The sequence below is a fragment of the Morone saxatilis genome, unplaced genomic scaffold, assembly GCF_004916995.1.
Source record: "Morone saxatilis isolate NCDOM2014 unplaced genomic scaffold, NCSU_SB_2.0 Contig17, whole genome shotgun sequence".
In the NCBI taxonomy this organism is placed as follows: Eukaryota; Metazoa; Chordata; class Actinopteri; family Moronidae; genus Morone; species Morone saxatilis.
Window position 1 is genome coordinate 28,563,098 of NW_023339729.1, and position 7,286 is coordinate 28,570,383.

Genomic DNA, 7,286 nt, shown 5'->3' on the forward strand with positions numbered 1-7,286 from the left:
TGATAATCAGATAATCAGTGTTATGCACTTCACCTGTCATTGCTCATGTTATGGCTGATCGGTGTATATGTGTGAACAAACCTTTGTGGGAATAAAACAAGCAGATGTTTAAGGTTTTATAATGTAAGAATATTAGTTTAATACATTCAAAAAATTATCAACATAATGTGTAGAAATAACAGTTTTGATGTTACGCCAGAGACGTCTATTATGCTGCAGGGATATCTACTGAAGTTAGCATGCTAACCAGCTACCTTTGGCCCTTCCTGTCTCATAATACCACTTTGTACCTCAAGAGGCGATAGTCCGATAGCTTAGGCCTTCACCCCATATTTTGCACCTTTCAGACATTTCACTAGAAAGTTGAAAACTTAGACCTGCTGGTGGCCGGCTTCATCCTCTGGGGACTTTGAATGTCTGAACCAAATTTCATGGCAATCCCTCAAATGACTCATTGGAACAAATATTCCTCTGCCTTTTACCATGATGTTTGAATAGTTTACAAAATATACCATGACATCAATATGAATACATTTTTGTGATATATGAACAAAAGCTCAGTGGAGGTTAAGTCTGTGGCTTTGTCTTCTCAGGTTTAGCGCCTTTCAACAACAAACCATCCGCAGATACCACTTAGATCACTGACACCTTCACATTTCTCAGTTTACGCCCTTTAAAACCTTTTTGGTGAACACGTATTGCTGTTGAGATCGCTGCATGTTGCATAGCTTCTTGCTACTAAGAATAATAATTACATCAAGAGGAATGAAGTGTTCAGAGCTGCATGCTATGTGTGCCTCCACTGATCAAGAGCCCATTGTGTCCTCTTCAGCCTTCAGCCAGCTTCAGACTGCTGCAGAGGTTATAATTTAGAGTAATATATTTATACATTTGTGATCTGATTAGAAGCCGATTGACTACAGACAGCCATGTTGTTGGCAGAAGTCGGATGTGTGTTCATGGGTTTCATCCTGTACATCTCAGGTATTAATGATTGTTCACTTTCATTACAAATACTTACTAATGATGAATTGTAAAGTGATCACTTTTTTAGTTAAGTGCTTGAGTTATAATGTTACTATGTTAACTCACCAGATTATCAGCTCGCCTGCTGAAAAATAGCTAGATAGATAGAATCCATTCATGTATATCACTATAGTCACTGATTAAAAGCCATATATTTCTCCCAATGTTAGCTGGTGAAGGTCTTTGGAGACGAGCAAACAGCATCTGTGCCTTAAAAGGTTCATGGATGGATATAAGAATGTTCAGAATGAACTCTCTGCAGATGGAACACATGTACTGTACATGTCTAAGGGGAGTCATCCAACTCTAACAATCAATGATCTGAGAGAGAGAGTGATGGAAATGTTTACTACTGCAAAGAGAATGCAGTCAAAATGAAAAACTCCTGGAGAATTCAACTCTACGTTACAGGTACAGTGGCTGCTAGTAGTTTATTACTTCAAGAGTCATATCCTTATATGAAATCTAATTTTGTACTCAATTCAGGGTCAGAGAGTCACACTGACCTGCAGTACCAGCTGTCCTCTGACTGACAACACAAACTACATCTGGTACCTGAACAGTCGACCTCTGACCCTGCCAGAGAACCAGAACAAACACCTGGTTCTAGACCCAGTCAGCAGTCAGCATGCAGGAAGCTACTCCTGTGCTGTCAAAACCCACAGCTCATGTGAAAAGACTCTCACTGTTAAAGGTTTGCGTGACTTTTAATTTGAAATGAAAAGTTAAGTCATTAGTAATTACCTTGCAATTGGAAAGAGGAAACATACGTCTACAAATATACATCCCCTTCTCTCCTTTTGTATTCTTTTAAAAGCTATCCAACCAGTAACACAAATTTTACATCCATCTTTCTCCACCTCCAGGGATATCAATGACAATAATTAATGCAGTATGACTAATTCCTCTACTTATCTTCCACCTGTGGATGAGGTAAAAACCTTGACAGTCTTTGATTTACATGTTTTTACTTTTTCTGCAATCAACATTATCCTACTGACTTGTACAAACTGTTGAGGCAGGAATTCTTTTAAAACACATGCTGTGTAGCCTATATAAGCCTATCTGAGCAGTGCTACCCTTTTCTAACTTACTCGTTGTTTCTTGGCATTTTGAACTTAAATAGTCATGTATAGTATTTATTTATAAGCTAGACAGACACACACCTCTAAAATACAAACATGTTTCATGTCAGCTGGATGTGAACATTAGCAACCACTTGCTTAAATGGTAGCCATCAATGAGCAATCATTTTAAGACTTCTTCTGCCCCCAAGTGGTCAGTAAAAATAATGCAATATTAATATGTATGATATATAAATAACATTAATATACTTGATATTTGTTTTAAGAGTGAAGCTTGGTGAATATTTAAACCCAGTATTTGGGAGTGCAACAAAATGAAGACATTTTGGAGGGAGGTGATCAATGAAATTATGACCATTTTGTCAATGAACTATAGACTACACTATAGACTCCAAAGAAAACAAACTGATTGATTTTGCTATATTGCAGGCCAAATTAATGATAGCTTTTAACTAGAAGAAAACTGCTGCAACTACTAACAATGTTTATCAACCAGCCATAACATTATGACCACGTGGGAACACTATAATTGATATTGACATAAACTTTATATGGATTTGAATTACAAATGCAAATGAGATGTCAACAGAGAATGGGTGGATGTGTGAGGGGATATTGGGGGTTGTTGTGTTTGTTTGTTAAAGTAAGATTTCCAGTGTAATATATTGCTTAAATGTTGATGGTTGTACAATGAAAACTTAATCAGTACATTGTTTCTCTGAGAGACATTCTACCCGCTGTTTCTGTGCAAAGCCGAATAGAACGTCAAATAGGGTTAAATCTCCTGTATGTGCGGTTCCCAGATAGATATATAACTTAGACTATTATCATTTCATTATTTATTTTTAAAATACACACAGTTTGTAGTTTTTCACATTACACTCATTAGAAATTATTTATGTATTAAATATAACGAAAAAACTTTTCTAGAGCAGCAACAGTATAGTTTACACAGGGAAGTCACTAAATAAACAACACTCAATAAAATGTTAAATGTCTAAAATGTCATTAAAATAAATAATATTCCTGACATCAAACATCTCAGTCGTGGACCACCCAAGTGAGGCTCCTGCAGGCACCATCCGGAGCGTCTGAGCTCTTTGTGTGTCTCCTGTGTAGGTGCATTGTGGTTGCGGTTGCTGGCCTGTTCAAAAATGCTTGTTTTGTTTAAAACGTGGAGGAAACAAATAATTATTATAATATAAGGAGTATGGTGTAGACCTGCTCTATTTGAAAATTGTCCTGAGTAAACTTTTGTTATGACTGTAAAAATAAAATTGAATTGAATTGAAATTGAATAACAGATTTCAGTGGTTGATTACAGGTTTCCCTGGTTTTAAGATATTAAAAGAGGTTTTCCTGGATTATTAGTTGTTTCAATGGTTTGGAGGTTTAAAGGCAGGAACATAGCGGTGGTGTCATCAGGACAACTTCTAAAGTATCCCACAGGAGAAAAGAGCCCATGATGGTGAGGATGGAGGGGTGCCCGGACCGGTCTCTGCTGTTCGTTGGCAGAATGCCATTGAGCTAACCGCCCTGCCATTGCTTAAACAAATTTACTACAATCAAGGACAAAAGCCTGGTAGACTCATTGCATGGCGCATCAAACAACAGCAAACAGAGAGTGTAATTACCAATATGGATGGATGCGAAGGTGAATACAACAGCTGATCCATTAGAAATGAATACAGCATTTCAGAATTTCTATAAAAACCTCTATAGATCTGGGTACACTATTAGTGTTGTTTCTAGACAAACTTAATATTCCCAAGATTATAGGATAAAAAGGAAACTGGATAAAGCTAGGTGCACTGGAGGGGGAAAAAACAGCCTCCCGATTGACTTGATTTTTTATTCTTTATTCTTGGATCCCCGTGAGCTGCCACCAAAGTAGCAGTTACTCTTCCTGGGGTCCGCACACAAAAGAAACATGCCAAGAAGACACATAAAAAAATACTGGTGACTCCTCTTTATTAGATGTACTTTAAATGAATGGTTATCTATCAGATTCAATTAGAGAGGCTTTGAATTTCCTGTGTCCAAAACCTGGTAAAACTAACACTACATATGAATTTTGCATCCTATAAGTCTAATAAATATAGATACAAAAATCCTCAGTAAAATTTTGGCATTGGCAATTGACTGGAGGGTGTAAATTCAGGCATTGGGGGATGCATTGGTGGATGATCAAAATGGGTTTAGACAAGGGAAGACAAGGGTTTCATAATGTAAAACATATCATGATATCATATCAATATAACCGAAAGGGAGAAAGGTAGACAGCTCTTCTCTTGCTGGACACGGAGAAGCCCTTTGATAGGGCTGAGTGGACCTATCTTTCTGATTAAGGGGGTACTTAACGGGTGGTATCATCAATAATACAAACAGGCCACAGTCCCCTGTTGGAGAACCCCCTATAGTGCTCAATATGGTTAATGTATTAATGTAAGTAGTCAGTAGTCAGTTGTTTTAATTTAATAAATCTCTGATAAAGCCAATGTAATGTGCCTAGAATCACACAGAAGAAAGGACGACGCTATATCTGGTGAGCATAGTGGAACATTTAACAACTAAAAAGCCAGATATTTCTCTCAAGACTTATTAAAACTAAAGCAGAGCTAAAAGGAGAGTAAATAGGCCCAATTGGACTTCATCAGAATTCATCAGACACAAACATGCCTCAAAATGAATGTTAATGTTGCTCATAAAGGCTGGATATACCATAAATAAGCATACATTCGAGCTTGTTCTGCAGTTCCCAAGTGGCAAAAAAAAAAAAACATTTCCACAGGATGCAGCTTCGATATCAGAAACACTGTTGATTGTGCACGGATATCCATGTATATCTCATTAGTTCATCACTTTCCACTGAATGCCTCAGTCGCTGTAATTAAAAGAGCTGCACAGCCTCCAGACCACAACCTATTTAGTTATGTTGCAACGTCCAACACAGATTGTATCTGTTTCCACACATTCAAGATATTACGTCTTCATAATAAAAATATATAACACTATGTTTAAATTGTATGTAAATTGTATGTATTTAAACATTGTATGTTTAAATTGTAATTTATGAGGAGATAATGCATCATGTAAAATTATGTATTTGTATTTATTAATTTATGTAATACAAGGAAGTGTGACAAGGTGTGTGGGCCTGTACTGTAGAGCCAATAATTTTGGTTATTTGAATCTTTGCAGTCTGTTATTTCAATAAATAAGTAGAAACTTTAAATAGTGATAAATATTATTGGGCTTTTGAAAACAAAGATACAGCTGCACCAAGTTTTATTGTGCACTTTAATTTTTAGCTTTGTGAGTGTAAAAGAGACTTTTGTTCAGATAAATCCTTTTTTGCTCATCCTTTGCACATATTGTTTTCTAAGATGAGTCTAGTTTCTACCTTGTTTTAATCTGCTGTCAAGCATAAGTGTTTTTATTTATTTAAACCTCTTTAAACCAGAAATGAACTCTTTGGTTTAAAACTATCGCAGCAAAATACTGATTTTACTGAAGAGTGTGACTTAGCATGTGAAATTCTGGTTCAAACAGGAACATATTGGTGTTGTACATGCTATGTGGTTGAATATGAAGCCACAGCTGAAAGCAACAGCTGCACGGAAAGGAAATATGTCCACATTTGCCATTTGCGGCTGTGGAGATGTACTAGGAGATCGGGAGGGTCTTTTCTTAAAAATGTCAGAACATAAAGAATGAGGCCATACATGTATATAATTGGAAAGATAGAAAAACTCAGACATTTTGTAACTCTAAAACTTTACTAACGTGTGTTCTTTATAATTGTTACAACAATTTCTATTTTGAGCAACATTTACAAAAAGTACAAAAGTAAGAGTTAAATGATTAATTTCTTTCTTCTTTTCTTTTTTTGACTTGCACATTTGTTGTCATGGTGTTTCATCATTTCTCATGTTTTCTCTAACTCATTGTATTTTGAATTGGTATTCTGGACAAATATTAATATTTGTGACTTATTCACATAAATTCTTTTGATACTTTGATCTAATTTTAAGATGATTTGTATTGTTTGTGGATATGTTTGACCATAAGTTTCTACTTTGCATTAAGAAGAACTTTAAATTTCTCCAAATAGTTTTGTTCTGCTTGGGGTATTTCTCAGAGGAAATATATAATTGAGCTTATTAAACTGATGTAGAACCAACAGGACAACAAACAGATTATGTATTAAAAGATAAGTGAGGTAACACCCACAGCTTCCTCCTCTCTTTTTTCTGCCCCACAAAACACAGATAAACCTTTCATCACTTGCAGCTTCACATCACTGTTCGCTCACTCTAAAAACATTGACACAGTTCATGCCACAGTTGAATATTTTTGCAATACACTGTAAAAATGTCAACAAGGGAATAAAATGTAAGAAAAGGATAGATGAAGAGATACAAAAATAAGATGCATGGCAATGAGATAGTAAGTAAATGTTTTCAGAGACAGTTAACCTTCAGAATCAGTTGATCTCTGAAAGAGGAAGAAAGAGTCATTTTGACGTCAGAGCTACATGCTGTTTGTCCACAACAGATCACCAATCCCCTCTGTCTTTTTCATTCTTCACTTCATCAAGACGTCAGTTTTGACCGAGGAGTTACATTTTAACAATATTATATAACATAGCCATTTCCGAAAAGGCTGATACAAATACTGTTTCTGATTAGAAAGTGGAGGACTACAGCAGCCATGTTGGTTGCAGAAGCTGGATGTGTGTTTATGGGTTTCATCCTGTACATCTCAGGTATGATTCATTATTTATCCCTTAATGCTTAACTATAACAATGATATGTGTTATTATATAATTATCCATTATATAATTAATTATATTAAAATAAATAAATTATATTTTACATAAGCGTTGGAGTTAAATTGTGGAAAACTAAGCTGACTACAGTTTTAGAGGAAAAAAGAAGAGACAAAGATTAAAGAAACCATTGCATATCAGCTTTGAAGATTATAGATTATATAATAACATAAACAACTGTAAAAAGGCCCTAAAATTGTCTTAATTTACTGTATAACATACTGTCATGATTAATATACAAGTATAAATCTGTCCAGCTAATAACATTTTCTGTTAAAGGGGTTCAGGGACAAACAAACATCTGTGCCTTAAAAGGTTCATCAGTGGATCTGCTCTGCTCAGCT

At 35.6% G+C, this 7,286-nt stretch overlaps 1 protein-coding gene across 2 annotated transcripts in view; it reads left to right on the top strand.

The window, feature by feature from the left end:
- The window catches only part of LOC118327159 (bifunctional apoptosis regulator-like), a 337,943-nt gene that overhangs the window by 2,472 nt on the left and 328,185 nt on the right, over positions 1-7,286 (top strand). The window lies entirely within an intron of this gene.